Genomic DNA, 18,343 nt, shown 5'->3' with positions numbered 1-18,343 from the left:
TATATTGTTGAATTCATTCATGATGCTACTAAAAATTATTATGAGGGAGGAACATATGCTTGTAGGAATTGCAATAATTTCAAGTTTCCTCTCTATGTGCTTAAAATCTTGAAGTTATGCTTGCTTTACCTTCCTATGCAAGTTGATTCTTGTTCCCCTAAGTTGTTTGCTCACAAAATCCATATGCATAGGAAGTATGTTAGACTTACATGTGCTAGTCATATTCTTCATGATGCTCTCTTTATGTTTCAATTCTTATCCTTTATGTGAGCATCATTGAAATCATCATGCCTAGCTAGGGGCGTTAAACGATAGCGCTTGTTGGGAGGCAACCCAACTTTATTTTTGTTCCTTACTTTTTGTTCCTGTTTAGTAATAAATAATTCATATACCCTCTTTTTAGATGTGGTTTTATGCTTTTAATTAGTGTTTGTGCCAAGTAGAACCTTTGGGAAGACTTGGGTGAAGTCTTGTTGATCATGCTGTAAAAAACAGAAACTTTAGCGCTCACGAATTGCTGCCATTTTTATTTGGAGAGTGCTATTTAGTTAATTCTTTTTGCAGATGATTAATAGATAAATTCCTCAGGTCTGGCAATTTATTTGAGAATTTTATGAGTTCCAGAAGTATACGTTTGATCCAGATTACTACAGACTGTTCTGTTTTTGACAGATTCTGTTTTTCATGTGTTGTTTACTTATTTTGATGAATCTATGGCTAGTAAAATAGTTTATAAACCATAGAGGAGTTGTAATACAGTAGGTTTAACACCAATATAAATAAAGAATGAGTTCATTACAGTACCTTGAAGTTCTACCTCGGGGCTGGGGGTATGTACCAGTAGCTATGTGTTTGATCTCTCTCTCTCTCTTGTGTTCTTGATTTAGCACGATCTTGATGTATCGCGAGCTTTGCTATTATAGTTGGATCTTATGTTTCTCCTCCCCCTCTACTCTCTTGTAATGAATTGAGTTTCCCCTTTTAAGTTGTTGGAAATATGCCCTAGAGGCAATAATAAATTAGTTATTATTATATTTCCTTGTTCATGATAATCGTTTATTATCCATGCTAGAATTGTATTGATAGGAAACTCAGATACATGTGTGGATACATAGACAACACCATGTCCCTAGTAAGCCTCTAGTTGACTAGCTCGTTGATCAATAGATGGTTACGGTTTCCTGACCATGGACATTGGATGTCATTGATAACGGGATCACATCATTAGGAGAATGATGTGATGGACAAGACCCAATCCTAAGCCTAGCACAAGATCATGTAGTTCGTATGCTAAAGCTTTTCTAATGTCAAGCATCATTTCCTTAGACCATGAGATTGTGCAACTCCCGGATACCGTAGGAGTGCTTTGGGTGTGCCAAACGTCACAACGTAACTGGGTGACTATAAAGGTGCACTACGGGTATCTCCGAAAGTGTCTGTTGGGTTGGCACGAATCGAGACTGGGATTTGTCACTCCGTGTGACGGAGAGGTATCTCTGGGCCCACTCGGTAGGACATCATCATAATGTGCACAATGTGATCAAGGAGTTGATCACGGGATGATGTGTTACAAAACGAGTAAAGAGACTTGCCGGTAACGAGATTGAACAAGGTATCGGGATACCGACGATCGAATCTCGGGCAAGTATCGTACCGCTAGACAAAGGGAATTGTATACGGGATTGATTATGTCCTTCACATCGTGGTTCATCTGATGAGATCATCATGGAACATGTGGGAACCAACATGGGTATCCAGATCCCGCTGTTGGTTATTGACCGGAGAGTCATCTCGGTCATGTCTGCATGTCTCCCGAACCCGTAGGGTCTACACACTTAAGGTTCGGTGACGCTAGGGTTATAGAGATATTAGTATGCGGTAACCCGAAAGTTGTTCGGAGTCCCGGATGAGATCCCGGACGTCATGAGGAGTTCTGGAATGGTCTGGAGGTAAAGAATTATATATAGGAAGTGCTATTTCGGCCATCGGGACAAGTTTCGGGGTCACCGGTATTGTACCGGGACCACCGGAAGGGTCCCGGGGGTCCACCGGGTGGGGCCACCTGCCTCGGGGGGCCACATGGGCTGTAGGGGTGTGCGCCTTGGCCTACATGGGCCAAGGGCACCAGCCCGAAGAGGCCCATGCGCCAAGAGAGCAAGAAAGGAAGAGTCCTAAAGGGGGAAGGCACCTCCGAGGTGCCTTGGGGAGGATGGACTCCTCCCTGGCCGCACCCTTCCTTGGAGGAAGGGCCAAGGCTGCGCCCCCTCTCTCCCTTGGCCCTATATATAGTGGGGGGAAGGGAGGTGTAACGCCCGGATAATCAAGCTACAGTGAACCTCTGCTAATGATGCCACGTCACCTCGGTTACTGTTCCTAATCTCGTGTTAGTCCGAAACTGATTCAAATTCAAATTCAAAATCAACCAAAGAATAAAAACTTTTCAAAATTTAAGACAAAATGTTCGGGGTGTGCAAATAAATGCCTAGGAATTTATGGTGTGGGATCCATGCCTTTATAAAAGACCTAAATACTTAAAGTGAATTAAAACAGAAAAGAAAATAAATAAAGAAAAGAAATTGCAAAAACAGAAAACAAACAAAAAAAATATAAAAGGCCCCCCCCCCCACTGGGTCAGACGGCCCAGCCGGCCAGGCCACCACCCGGCCCAACTGGGCAAAGGCCCAGCCGGCCACCCCCCTTTCCCCTTATCCCCCCCGACCCAAACCCTAACCCACCCATCCCCACTCCCCCCCCCTCCCCCCCCCCGCCCCCCCTCCCTCCCCCGATCTGGATCGGGGGAACCCCCCGATCCCATCGGCCCGACGCCGCGTTCACCATCGCCACCGCCGCAGCTCCCTCCTCCTCGCCCCGTGCCGAGGCCGCCGTTCCAGCGCCGCGCCCCCCGACCTCGTCGCCCGCCGCCCTCGTCGCCGGACCGCCCCGTCGCCGCCGAACGCCTCCTCGTCCTCCTCCTCGCCGGTCTTCCCCGACCGCCCCCGAGCCCACTGCCCCGTTGCCCTACCCCCCCCCGTGAGCTCCCCCTTCGCCCTCCTCTCCCCCTAGGTCGCCTCGGCCGTCGCCGCTCGACGCGCTCCGGCGCCACCGTCGCCCGCGCCGGGCCGTCCCGCCCCCGGCCCCTCCCCGCTTCCCCGTGCGGCTCCCCTGCCGCGGCCGCCGCGCCCTCCCCCCCTGGTCGCCTCGGCCACGTGCACGGGCACCACCCCGCGCTCCGGCGCCCGCGCGTCCACCGCACAGCCCCGCCGCTCCCCCCCCACGCGCACACGCCGCACCGCAGCGCTGCTGCCGCTGCCGCACCTCCTCGCCGCATCGCGCACACGCCGCACCGCAGCGCTGCTGCCGCTGCCCACCACGGCTTCGCCCCGGCGCGCGCCTCCTCCCCTGCTGCCTGCCCCGCGCCGTCGCCTGGACCGTCTCGGGCGCCCGCCACCCATGCCCGTTCGGGCGGTGCCCGTGCTCGCACCGCCCTGTGCCCGTTAGGCCCTTGGGGCCACAGACATGTGGGGCCCGCCCCAGAACGTTTTAATAAAAAAAAGAGAATAAAATAAAATATAATAAATTAATTAATTAAGGAATTAATTAAGTTAATTAATTATAATTAGATTAACCTAATCACTAATTAACCTAATTAACTGTTAGTTAATTAAAACAGAGTATGACGAACGGGACCCACCTGTCAGGTTGACCTGGTCAACTGCTGACGTCATGCTGCATGTGACGTCATGATGACGTCAGCAGACACTATTCTGGATAATGTTGATTAAATTAATTAAATAAATCCTAAAAATGATTTAAATCTTTTAAATATATATAAAATAAACCGTAGCTCGGATGGAAAAACTTTGTACATGAAAGTTGCTCAGAACGACGAGACGAATTCTCGGATACGCAGCCCGTTCGTCCGCCACGCATCCCTACATAGCGAACTCGCAACTTTCCCCCTCCGGTTTTCCGAGCGAAAACGCGAAACACCGGGGATACTTTCCCGGATGTTTTCCCCCTTCACCGGTATCACCTCATACCGCGATAGGGCACCTCTAACGCCGTTACTTGTCATGTCATGCATCACTATGCATATGCTTGCATTATATTTATTGTTTCTTCCCCCTCTTCTCTCGCTAGACACCGAGACCGACGCCGCTGCTACCCAGTACGACTACGGTGTTGACGACCCCTCTCTCTTGCCAGAGCAACCAGGCAAGCCCCCCCTTTGATCACCAGATATCGCCTACTCTTCTCTATACTGCTTGCATTAGAGTAGCGTAGCATGTTACTGCTTCCCGTTAATCCTATACTGATGCATAGCCTGTCCTTGCTACTACTGTTGTTACCTTTACCTGCAATCCTAATGCTTAGTATAGGATGCTAGTATTTCCATCTGTGGCCCTACATTCTTGTCCGTCTGCCTTGCTATACTATCGGGCCGTGATCACTCGGGAGTTGATCACGGGTATATACTATATACTTTATACATGATACATGTGGTGACTAAAGACGGGTCGGCTTGAGGAGCACCCGCGAGTGGAGTTTTGAGGCGGAGCGGCAGGGCAGGTTCCGACCACCTAGGAGAGAGGTGGGCCTGGCCCTGGTCGGCGTTCGCGGATACTTAACACGCTTAACGAGATCTGGGTATTTGATCTAAGTCTGGCCATTTGGTCTATACGCACTAACCATCTACGCGGGAGTAGTTATGGGTATCCCGGCGTCGTGGTATCAGCCGAAGCCTTCGTGACGTCAGCGACCGAGTGGCGCGCGCCGGATTGGACTGGAAGGCCACTAGGCTAGGTCTGCTTTCGGCCGCGTTCGCAACGTGCAGGTGTGCTAAGGGCGATGGGCCCAGACCCCTGGGCGCTTAGGTTTAGACCGGCGTGCTGACCTCTCTGTTGGTAGAGGTGGGGCTGCGACGTGTTGATCTTCCGAGGCCGGGCATGACCCAGGAAAGTGTGTCCGGCCAAATGGGATCGAGCGTGTTGGGGTATGTGGTGCACCCCTGCAGGGAAGTTAATCTATTCGAATAGCCGTGATCTTCGGTAACAGGACGACTTGGAGTTGTACCTTGACCTTATGACAACTAGAACCGGATACTTAATAAAACACACCCTTCCAAGTGCCAGATACAACCGGTGGTCGCTCTCTCACAGGGCGACGAGGGGAGGATCATCGGTTAGGATTATGCTATGCGATGCTACTTGGAGGTCTTCAGTCTACTCTCTTCTACATGCTGCAAGACGGAGGCTGCCAGAAGCGTAGTCTTCGAAAGGATTAGCTATCCCCCTCTTATTCTGGCATTCTGCAGTTCAGTCCACATATGATACCCTTATTCCATTTGATACCCATGCATATGTAGTGTAGCTCCTTGCTTGCGAGTACTTTGGATGAGTACTCACGGTTGCTTTCTCCCTCCTTTCCCCCTTTCCTTCTTCCTGGTTGTCGCAACCAGATGTTTGAGCCCAGGATCCAGACGCCACCGTCGACGACGACTCCTACTACACCGGAGGTGCCTACTACTACGTGATGCCCGCTGACGACGACCAGGAGTAGTTAGGAGGATCCCAGGCAGGAGGCCTGCGCCTCTTTCGATCTGTATCCCAGTTTGTGCTAGCCTTCTTAAGGCAAACTTGTTTAACTTATGTCTGTACTCAGATATTGTTGCTTCCGCTGACTCGTCTATGATCGAGCTCTTGTATTCGAGCCCTCGAGGCCCCTGGCTTGTAATATGATGCTTGTATGACTTATTTTATTTGTAGAGTTGTGTTGTGATATCTTCCCGTGAGTCCTTGATCTTGATCGTACACATTTGCGTGCATGATTAGTGTACGGTCAAATCGGGGGCGTCACAAGTTGGTATCAGAGCCGACTGCCTGTAGGAATTCCCCTTCCACACTCCTTGGCCGAAGTCGAGTCTAGACATTGCAAAAACTTTTACTAACTTGGCTGTGTGCCTTATGGGCCCACGTCGCCATCGGGTGGTACTAGGATCTTTTACTCCTCGACCTTTACTCTGGGACTCTGAACTCTCTTCTACTTGGGTTAAACGAAATTACTAACTCTGACACTAGGATCCCGTTACGACATTCACCCTAAAGTTGGATAAGCCCTAGTTATTCTTTAGAGTAGTATTTGAACATTACCCACATTGTCATTTGACTCCTGTGAAAACATCTTTGTTTTCAGATGGAACCCACGAGGCAGGTCGTGCGCCACACGACGGCCATTGGTGCCTCAGGGTCACCTGCTGTGTTGGTTGAGATGATGACCTATCTGGGTTATCGCTGGCACCCTGAGTACACCGTCTATGAGGAGTATCAGGACTTCAACCAGGAGCAGTACCGTGCCATCGTCCACCTCTACTCTCGGGAATATGACTCCACTACCGTGCTGCACACTGCTCATGGTGTTGGAGTGACTATCGATATGGCGGTCCACGATGCTGCTTATGCTGCTCTGACACGTCTTCGTGGAGAGTATCAGGAGTTGGGCACCTCCCCCTTCAGGCACATTGCTATCGCATCCGATGTTGGTGCGGAGGGATACTAAACTGCTGCCTACTCCACTGTCACCCGAGAGCCCTTCTACCATCAGAACCAGGTTCTGCATGCTGATGGGCTGGATAGAGCTAACCGAGCTCTTCGCCACGAGTTGTACACCACCCGTCAGCACCTGTATCGTGCTCTGACGATGTTGCACCCCTCTGTCCGATCTGGTGATCTGTCGCGTTCTGCGGTCTACCCTGCCAGGACCGTGATGCCTCAGGGCACCGGCTGGCCAAATGTGGGAGGCTACTCTCCTGCACTTGGTCCTCTTCTGCCACTTGAGCGTCAGGTTCTGCACCAGAGTACCCGCGGACCCCAGGTTGCCGACGTGGTGTACCCGATGCCACACTACCAGCTTTCAGGCTACAGCTACCTCCGCAGTACCGCGTGGGACTGACGTAGACTTGCTTATTAGTGTTAGCTGCATTCGCCGCGAGCCTGCGTGCCGCCTATGATGTCTTAGTCTATGTACCAAACTCTGTGTAACGAACTCCATGCATGATCTCTTTTGTAAGATATGCCGACTACTATGTAGTATCTATCGTGCTACGTTCGTTGTGCATGTTTCATCATGAATGATTCTTGTTTTTACAATTCCTCAATGCTGAACTACCCCTGTTAAATATTAGCAGGATGGTTAGACCAGGTGGTCGTGGTCATGGTGGCAACGCCCCACCACCGCCTGAGTACATGGCTGGGATGATGCAACAGTTTGAGCTGAATCGTCAGTTCATGGAGAATATTATGGCTCAGTTTCCTCGCCCCAATATGAACCAGCAGCCAACCCCAGTAACTCTGCAGGATTTCATGCGCCTGAACCCAACTGTGTATCGCAGCTCAACTCAGCCTCTGGATGCTGATGACTGGCTCCGAGACATCACCTATGAGATGGAGTCTGCTGATGTAGCCCCTGCCAGCTATGTCACTTTTGCTTCCTTCTTCCTGAAGGGACCCGCAGCTCAATGGTGGGACAGCCACAGGCGTACTCTGCCAGCTGGAACAATCATCACCTGGCCAGACTTCCAAGCTGCCTTCCGTGCTCGCTTCATCCCTCAGGGAGTTATGGACCGGAAGAAGCGTGAGTTCCGCAACCTCACCCAAGGCAACAAAACTGTGGAAGCTTATCAGCGGGAGTTTCTGGACTTGTCCCGCTATGCTGAAGAGGACATTGCAACTGATGCACGCAGACAGGAGAAGTTCCGGGATGGCCTTCAAGCTGACATCAAACTCGCACTTCTAGTGCATGATTTTGCTGATTTCGCCACTCTGGTGAACAAAGCCATCAATGTCGAAACTGGTCTGCAGGAATACCAGAGCTCTCACAAGCGCAGCCGTGACACGGGCTCATCTTCGGGCCCGTCCTCGCAGAAGCGCAAGATATGGATTCCCAACAGCATGTACCAGCCAAGTGCACCTGCCCCAAGGCAGTCCTATGCTGCACCTCGTCTGCCTACGGCTCCAACTAGGCAGCCAAGGCTTCCAGCTCCACCACCCCAAGCTCCTGTTCCTACTCCCGAGAATGGTTTGTGCTTCAGGTGTGGACAACCAGGGCACCGTGCTAGGGAATGCAACCAGAAACAGAATCAACTGGCCCTTCCAGCAACTGGCCGTGGAAGCAACCAGCCTCGCAACAATAGTGCCAAGTCTTATGGTCGTGTTCATGCCAACCATGTTGATCTCAATGAAGTTCTAGACCAGCCTGCTACCGTGATGGGTACACTCCTCGTAAATTCAGTACCAGCATCTGTTTTATTTGATACAGGAGCATCACATTCTTTCATATCAGCTGAGTTTGCATTCATGCATGGCATCAAATACGAAGAGATGAACACTGCGATTGTGGTACACACCCCTGCGGGCCAGTGTCAAACCTCTATGGTTAGTCACAACGTTCCCGTTGAAATTGAAGGACTGGAGTTCCTTGCCTCCCCCATCGTACTAAAGTCCTGTAGCATCGACCTCATTCTGGGAATGGATTGGTTGAAAGCGCATACTGCTTCTATAGTTTGCGCCACTAAGGTCGTCCATCTGCTACACCCTTCTGACGAAATAATAGCTTACCAAGCTCATCTAGTTCAGAACGCCGAGGCACGACTTTATGCCTTGAACGCGTTGAACGCTGCACCACTCGAGGGCATTGAAAACATTCCCGTCGTTCGTGAATTCCAAGACGTCTTCCCAGAAGAACTTCCAGGGATTCCTCCTGCTAGAGCTGTCGAATTCATCATCGACTTGAAACCCGGCACTACCCCTATAGCTAAACAACCCTACAAGATGCCGCCGCATGAACTCATTGAGCTTAAGGAGGAAATCGACAAATCTCTTGTCAAAGGTTTCATTCGCCCAAGTTGCTCTCCTTGGGGAGCACCTTCTCTTTTTGTTAAGAAGAAGGATGGGACAAACCGATTAGTCCAAGACTACCGTCCTATAAACCAAGCTACCATTCAGAATAAATATCCTCTTCCTTGAATCAATGATCTTTATGATCAACTGGCTGGCTCATCAGTGTTCTCCAAACTCGACTTGAGGTTGGGTTACCACCAGATCCGTGTTCGTGAGGAGGACATCCCAAAAACCGCCTTTGTGACTCGGTATGGATCATACGAGTACACCGTCATGTCATTCGGCTTAACGAATGCTCCAGCCACCTTCTCTCGTCTGATGAATTATATATTCATGGATTACCTCGACAAGTTCGTCGTGGTTTATCTGGACGATATCCTTGTATTTTCCAAGAACGAGGAAGAACATGCTGGACATCTGCGTCTTGTGCTAGAGAAGCTTCGAGAACATCAACTGTATGCTAAGTATTCCAAGTGTGAATTCTGGCTCCCCGAAGTAACCTATCTTGGGCATGTCATCTCCAAGGATGGTATTGCCGTCAACCCTGAACGAGTTCAGGCTATTCTCGATTGGACTCCTCCGAAGAATGTGAAGCAAGTCCGAAGTTTTCTCGGTCTCGCCAGCTATTGCCGTCGATTCGTCGAGAACTTCTCCAAGATTGCCAGGCCTCTGACTAATCTGTTGCATAAGGGCGTCGAGTTCGAATGGACAGACAAGTGTCAGGAAAGTTTCCAGGCGCTCAAAGACAAGTTGACCTCTGCCCCCGTGCTTGCTCCACCTGATACTAAGAAGGACTTCGTCATTTACTGCGACGCTTCCCGTCAAGGATTAGGCTGTGTCCTAATGCAAGAGCGCAGAGTGATTGCTTATGCCTCTCGTCAATTGCGCCCTCACGAAGAAAACTACCCAGTTCACGACCTCGAGCTTGCTGCTGTCATTCATGCACTGAAGCAGTGGCGACATTACCTTCTCGGTAATCGTTGCGAGATCTTCTCCGACCATCAAAGTCTGAAGTATCTGTTTACTCAGCCAGATTTGAACCTACGCCAGCAAAGATGGATGGAGACTGTTGCAGACTTTGACGTGGGTATATCCTATACCCCCGGCAAGGCTAATGTAATGGCTGATGCCTTAAGCCGCAAGTCTTACTGCAACCACCTCCAGGTCCACAAAGTTCAGCCCTCGCTTACCGAAGAATTTAGAAGGCTGAACCTCCATATTGTTCCCCCGGGATCACTCGCTCCCCCTCCCGAAGGTTTCCCCAAACAGAACCTCCATGTTGTTTCCAAGGGTTCTCTCAATACCCTGGTTGCGAAACCAGATCTTGTGGACACCATCAAATGGATACAGAGGTGTGACGATGAAGTCCTCAAGATTAAGCGCGACCTCAAAAGGGGAAAGCCCTCATTCTTCTCTATCGCCGACGATGGCGCCTTGTATTTCAAAGGCCGCCTAGTGGTACCATGTTCGAAGAAAAACCTGGATAAGACTAAAAGGGTTATGCAAGAAGCTCATGATACGCCTCTGTCCATCCATCCTGGTAGTACGAAGATGTACCAGGATATTCGTCAAAGATTCTGGTGGTCTAATATGAAGCAGGACATTGCTCGTTATGTTGCTGAGTGTGACGTTTGTCGCCGAATCAAAGCAGAGCATCAAAGGCCTGCTGGAACTCTGCAACCTATCTCTATTCCTGAATGAAAATGGGACCATGTTGAAATGGACTTCGTCACTGGATTTCCCAAATCGCAGAAAGGTAATGATGCTATTCTTGTCGTCATTGACCGGCTTTCCAAAGTTGCCCATTTTCTGGCGGTCAAAGAGACAATCACGGCTAGTCAGCTTGCTACTCTCTACATGGCCAGAATTGTTTCACTTCACGGTATTCCACTGGTTATCAGTTCAGACCGTGGCAGCTTATTCACTTCAAGGTTTTGGGCGAGTTTCCAAGAAGCTATGGGGACTCATCTGTCGTTCAGTACTGCGTTCCATCCTCAGTCGCAAGGGGAAGTTGAACGTGTCAACCAAGTTCTCGAAGACATGCTTCGAGCTTGTGTAATCTCATTCTGCAAGAAATGGGAGGAATCTCTTCCATATGCCGAGTTCTCTTATAATAATAGCTATCAAGCTAGTCTGAAGATGTCCCCCTTCGAAGTGTTATATGGACGAAAGTGTCGAACCCCTCTGAACTGGTCAGAAACTGGGGAACGTCCACTCTTTGGTCCGGATATTATCCAACAGGCCGAAGAACAAGTTCGCATTATTCGCGAGAATCTCAAGACTGCTCAGTCACGTCAGAAAAGTCAGTATGACCGTCATCACCAAGACATGGTCTATTAACCTGGCGAAAAGGCTTATCTTCGAGTTACACCAATGAAGGGTGCTCACCGCTTCGGGATCAAGGGCAAGCTAGCTCCTCGCTATATCGGTCCCTTCACTATTCTCGAAAGGCGTGGAAAAGTGGCATATCAACTGGAGCTTCCGCCGAACCTTTCTCAGGTTCACGATGTGTTCCACGTGTCACAACTCCGACGCTGCTTCAAGGACCCCATCCGAGCAGTGGACCATGAAGTGCTCGAATTGCAACAGGACCTCTCCTATAAAGAGCATCCGGTCCGCATTCTCGACCAAGCTGAACGCCGCACCCGTCAGAAGGCGATCAAATTCCTCAAAGTCCAGTGGTCGAATCACTCTGAAGACGAAGCCACTTGGGAACGCGAGGATCGCCTGCGTGATGAATACCCCGCGTTGTTTCCTTCTACCTCCTAAATCTCGGGACGAGATTTCTTGTAGTGGAGGAGATTTGTAACGCCCGGATAATCAAGCTACAGTGAACCTCTGCTAATGATGCCACGTCACCTCGGTTACTATTCCTAATCTCGTGTTAGTCCGAAACTGATTCAAATTCAAATTCAAAATCAACCAAAGAATAAAAACTTTTCAAAATTTAAGACAAAATGTTCGGGGTGTGCAAATAAATGCCTAGGAATTTATGGTGTGGGATCCATGCCTTTATAAAAGACCTAAATACTTAAAGTGAATTAAAACAGAAAAGAAAATAAATAAAGGAAATAAATTGCAAAAACAGAAAACAAACAAAAAAAATATAAAAGGACCCCCCCCCACTGGGCCAGACGGCCCAGCCGGCCAGGCCACCACCCGGCCCAACTGGGCAAAGGCCCAGCCGGCCACCCCCCTTTCCCCTTATCCCCCCCGCGACCCAAACCCTAACCCCCCCCCCCCCCCCACTCGCCCCACCCCGCTCGCCCCCCCTCCGCTCCCTCCCCCGATCTGGATCGGGGCGAACCCCCCGATCCCATCGGCCCCGACCGCCGCCGCCGTTCACCATGCCACTCGCCGCCCAGCTCCCTCCTCCTCGCCCCGTGCCGAGGCCGCCGTTCCAGCGCCGCCCCCCCGACCTCGTCGCCCGCCGCCCTCGTCGCCGGACCGCCCCGTCGCCGCCGAACGCCTCCTCGTCCTCCTCCTCGCCGGTCTTCCCCGACCGCCCCCGAGCCCACTGCCCCGTTGCCCTCCTCCCCCCCCCCCGTGAGCTCCCCCCCTTTCGCCCTCCTCTCCCCCTAGGTTGCCTCGGCCGTCGCCGCTCGACGCGCTCCGGCGCCACCGTCGCCCGCGCCAGACCGTCCCGCCCCCGGCCCCTCCCCGCTCCCCGTGCGGCTCCCCTGCCGCGGCCGCCGCGCCCTCCCCCCTGGTCGCCTCGGCCACGTGCACGGGCACCACGCCCGCGCCTCGCCGGCGCCCGCGCGCGCCCGCGCGGCCACCGCAGCGGCCCCGCCGCTCCTCGCCGCATCGCGCACACGCCGCACCGCAGCGCTGCTGCCGCTGCCCACCACGGCTTCGCCCCGGCGCGCGCCTCCCCCTGCTGCCTGCCCCGCGCCGTCGCCTGACCGTCTCGGGCGCCCGCACCCATGCCCGTTCGGGCGGTGCCCGTGCTCGCACCGCCCTGTGCCCGTTAGGCCCTTGGGGCCACAGACATGTGGGGCCCGCCCCAGAACGTTTAATAAAAAAAGAATTAAAAAATATATATATATAATAATAAATTAATTAATTAATTAATTAGGAATTAATTAAGTTAATTAATTATAATTAGATTAACCTAATCACTAATTAACCTAATTAACTGTTAGTTAATTAAAACAGAGTATGACGAACGGGACCCACCTGTCAGGTTGACCTGGTCAACTGCTGACGTCATGCTGACGTCATGATGACGTCATGATGACGTCAGCAGACACTATTCTGGATAATGTTGATTAAATTAATTAAATAAATCCTAAAAATGATTTAAATCTTTTAAAATTATATAAAATAAACCGTAGCTCGGATGGAAAAACTTTGTACATGAAAGTTGCTCAGAACGACGAGACGAATTCGGATACGCAGCCCGTTCGTCCGCCACGCATCCCTAACCTATCGAACTCGCAACTTTCCCCTCCGGTTCACCGTGCGAAAACGCGAAACACCGGGGATACTTTCCCGGATGTTATCCCCCTTCACCGGTATCACCTACTACCGCGTTAGGGCACCTCTAACGCCGTTACTTGTCATGTCATGCATCACTATGCATATGCTTGCATTATATTTATTGTTTCTTCCCCCTCTTCTCTCGCTAGACACCGAGACCGACGCCGCTGCTACCCAGTACGACTACGGTGTTGACGACCCTCTCTCTTGCCAGAGCAACCAGGCAAGCCCCCCCTTTGATCACCAGATATCGCCTACTCTTCTCTATACTGCTTGCATTAGAGTAGTGTAGCATGTTACTGCTTCCCGTTAATCCTATCCTGATGCATAGCCTGTCCTTGCTACTACTGTTGTTACCTTTACCTGCAATCCTAATGCTTAGTATAGGATGCTAGTTTATCATCAGTGGCCCTACATCCTTGTCCGTCTGCCATGCTATACTATCGGGCCGTGATCACTCGGGAGTTGATCACGGGTATATACTATATACTTTATACATGATACATGTGGTGACTAAAGACGGGTCGGCTTGAGGAGCACCCGCGAGTGGAGTTTTGAGGCGGAGCGACGGCAGGTTCCGACCACCTAGGAGAGAGGTGGGCCTGGCCCTGGTCGGCGTTCGCGGATACTTAACACGCTTAACGAGATCTGGGTATTTGATCTGAGTCTGGCCATTTGGTCTATACGCACTAACCATCTACGCGGGAGTAGTTATGGGTATCCCGGCGTCGTGGTATCAGCCGAAGCCTTCGTGACGTCAGCGACTGAGTGGCGCGCGCCGGATTGGACTGGAAGGCCACTAGGCTAGGTCTGCTTTCGGCCGCGTTCGCAACGTGCAGGTGTGCTAAGGGCGATGGGCCCAGACCCCTGGGCGCTTAGGTTTAGACCGGCGTGCTGACCTCTCTGTTGGTCTAGGTGGGGCTGCGACGTGTTGATCTTCCGAGGCCGGGCATGACCCAGGAAAGTGTGTCCGGCCAAATGGGATCGAGCGTGTTGGGGTATGTGGTGCACCCCTGCAGGGAAGTTAATCTATTCGAATAGCCGTGATCTTCGGTAACAGGACGACTTGGAGTTGTACCTTGACCTTATGACAACTAGAACCGGATACTTAATAAAACACACCCTTCCAAGTGCCAGATACAACCGGTGGTCGCTCTCTCACAGGGCGACGAGGGGAGGATCATCGGTTAGGATTATGCTATGCGATGCTACTTGGAGGTCTTCAGTCTACTCTCTTCTACATGCTGCAAGACGGAGGCTGCCAGAAGCGTAGTCTTCGAAAGGATTAGTTATCCCCCTCTTATTCTGGCATTCTGCAGTTCAGTCCACATATGATACCCTTACTCCATTTGATACCCATGCATATGTAGTGTAGCTCCTTGCTTGCGAGTACTTTGGATGAGTACTCACGGTTGCTTTCTCCCCCTTTTCCCCCTTTTCCTTTCATTCTGGTTGTCGCAACCAGATGCTGGAGTCCAGGAGCCAGACGCCACCGTCGACGATGACTCCTACTACACCGGAGGTGCCTACTACTACGTGATGCCCGCTGACGACGACCAGGAGTTAGTTAGGAGGATCCCAGGCAGGAGGCCTGCGCCTCTTTCGATCTGTATCCCAGTTTGTGCTAGCCTTCTTAAGGCAAACTTGTTTAACTTATATCTGTACTCAGATATTGTTGCTTCCGCTGACTCGTCTATGATCGAGCTCTTGTATTCGAGCCCTCGAGGCCCCTGGCTTGTAATATGATGCTTGTATGACTTATTTTATTTGTAGAGTTGTGTTGTGATATCTTCCCGTGAGTCCTTGATCTTGATCGTACACATTTGCGTGCATGATTAGTGTACGGTCAAATCGGGGGCGTCACAGGAGGGCAACCATACCTAAGCCCTGGCGCCTCCCTCTCCCTCCCATGACACATCTCCCTCCTCCCGCAGCGCTCGGCGAAGCCCTGTTGGAATCCCGCTACTTCCACCACCACGCCGTCGTGCTGCTGGATCTCCATCAACCTCTCCTTCCCCCTTGCTGGATCAAGAAGGAGGAGACGTCGCTGCTCCATACGTGTGTTGAACGCGGAGGTGCCGTCCGTTCGGCGCTAGGATCATTGGTGATTTGGATCACGACGAGTACGACTCCATCAACCCCGTTCTCTTGAACGCTTCCGCGCGCAATCTACAAGGGTATGTAGATCCACTCCTCCCTCGTTGCTAGATGACTCCATAGATAGATCTTGGTGACACGTAGGAAAATTTTGAATTTATGGTACGTTCCCTAACAGTGGCATCATGAGCCAGGTTTATGCGTAGTTTCTATGCACGAGTAGAACACAAAGTAGTTGTGGGCGTTGATTTTGTTCAATATGCTTACTGTTACTAGTCCAATCTTGATTCGGCGGCATTGTGGGATGAAGCGGCCCGGACCAACCTTACACGTACGCTTACGTGAGACTGGTTCCACCGACTGACATGCACTAGTTGCATAAGGTGGCTAGCGGGTGTCTGTCTCTCCCACTTTAGTCGGATCGGATTCGATGAAAAGGGTCCTTATGAAGGGTAAATAGCAATTGGCATATCACGTTGTGGTTCTTGCGTAGGTAAGAAACATTCTTGCTAGAAACCCATAGCAGCCACGTAAAACATGCAAACAACAATTAGAGGACGTCTAACTTGTTTTTGCAGGGTATGCTATGTGATGTGATATGGCCAAGAAGAATGTGATGAATGATATATGTGATGTATGAGATTGATCATGTTCTTGTGATAGGAATCATGGCTTGCATGTCGATGAGTATGACAACCGGCAGGAGCCATAGGAGTTGTCTTTATTTATTTATGACCTGCGTGTCAACATAAACGTCATGTAATTACTTTACTTTATTGCTAACCGTTAGCTGTAGAAGTAGAAGTAATAGTTGGCGAGACAACTTCATGAAGACACGATGATGGAGATCATGATGATGGAGATCATGGTGTCATGCCGGTGACGATGATGATCACGGAGCCCCGAAGATGGAGATCAAAAGGAGCAATATGATATTGGCCATATCATGTCACTATTTGATTGCATGTGATGTTTATCATGTTTATACTTCTTATTTGCTTAGAACGACGGTAGTAAATAAGATGACCCCTCATTAAAATTTCAAGAAAGTGTTCCCCCTAACTGTGCACCGTTGCGAAAGTTCGTCATTTCGAAGCACCACGTGATGATCGGGTGTGATAGATTCTTACGTTCGAATACAATGGGTGTTGACGAGCCTGGCATGTACAGACATGGCCTCGGAACACATGCGAAACACTTAGGTTAACTTGACGAGCCTAGCATGTACAGACATGGCCTCGGAACACAAGAGACCGAAAGGTCGAGCATGAGTCGTATGGTAGATACGATCAACATGAAGATGTTCACCGATGATGACTAGTCCATCTCACGTGATGATCGGACACGACCTAGTTGACTCGGATCATGTAATCACTTAGATGACTAGAGGGATGTCTATCTGAGTGGGAGTTCATAAGATGAACTTAATTATCTTGAACATAGTCAGAAGGTCTTCGCAAATTATGTCGTAGCTCGCGCTTCAGTTCTACTGTTTAGTTATGTTCCTAGAGAAATTTAGTTGAAAGTTGATAGTAGCAATTATGCGGACTAGGTCCGTAAACTGAGGATTGTCCTCATTGCTTCATAGAAGGCTTATGTCCTTAATGCACCGCTCAGTGTGCTGAACCTTGAACGTCGTCTGTGGATGTTGCGAACATCTGACATACACGTTTTGATGACTACATGATAGTTCAGTGCGTAATGCTAAATGGTTTAGAATTGAGGCACCAAAGACGTTTTTGAAACATTGTAGAACATATGAGATGTTCCAAGGACTGAAATTGGGATTTCAGGCTCGTGCCCACGTCAAGAGGTATAAGACCTCCGACGATTTTCTTAGCCTACAAACTAAGGAGAAAAGCTCAATTGTTGAGCTTGTGCTCAGATTGTCTGAGTACGACAATCATTTGAATCGAGTGGGAGTTGATCTTCCAGATGAGAAAGTGATGTTTCTCCGAAGTCATTACCACCAAGCTGCTAGAGCTTCATGATGAACTATAATATATCAGGGACATATATGATGATCCTTGAGATATTCGCGATGTTTGACACCACAAAAGTAGAAATCAAGGAGCATCAATTGTTGATGGTTGGTGAAACCACTAGTTTCAAGAAGGGCAAGGGCAGGAAGGGATACTTCATGAAACGGCAATTCAGCTGCTGCTCTAGTGAAGAAACCCAAGGTTGAACCCAAACCCGAGACTAAGTGCTTCTGTAATACGGGGAACAGCCACTGGAGCAGAATTACCCTAGATACTTGGTAGATGAGAAGGCTGGCAAGGTCGATAGAAGTATATTGGATATACATTGTGTTGATGTGTACTTTACTAGTACTCCTAGTAGCACCAGGGTATTAGATACCGTTCGGTTGCTAAGTGTTAGTAACTCGAAATAAAAGCTACGGAATAAACGGAGACTAGCTAAAGGTGAGATGACGATATGTGTTGGAAGTATTTCCAAGGTTGATCAAATATCGTACGCTCCCTCTACCATCGAGATTGGTGTTTGCGTTGAGCATAGACATGATTGGATTATGTCTATCGCAATACGGTTATTCATTTAAAGAGAATAATGGTTACTCTGTTTATTTGAATAATACCTTCAATGGTCTTACACCTGAAATGAATGGTTTATTGAATCTCGATCGTAGTGATACACATGTTCATGCCAAAAGATAGTAATGATAGTACCACCTACTTGTGGCACTGCCACGTAAGTCATATCGGTATAAAACGCATGTAGAAGCTCCATGTTGATGGATCTTTGGACTCACTCATTTTTGAAAGGTTTGAGACATGCGAACCATGTCTATTGGTGTATATGCATGAAGAAACTCCATACAAATGGACCGTTTGGACTCACTTGATTTT

This window comes from Triticum urartu, chromosome 6 (assembly GCF_003073215.2).
Source record: "Triticum urartu cultivar G1812 chromosome 6, Tu2.1, whole genome shotgun sequence".
NCBI lineage: Eukaryota > Viridiplantae > Streptophyta > Magnoliopsida > Poales > Poaceae > Triticum > Triticum urartu.
Note: the sequence above shows the minus strand (reverse complement) of the source record.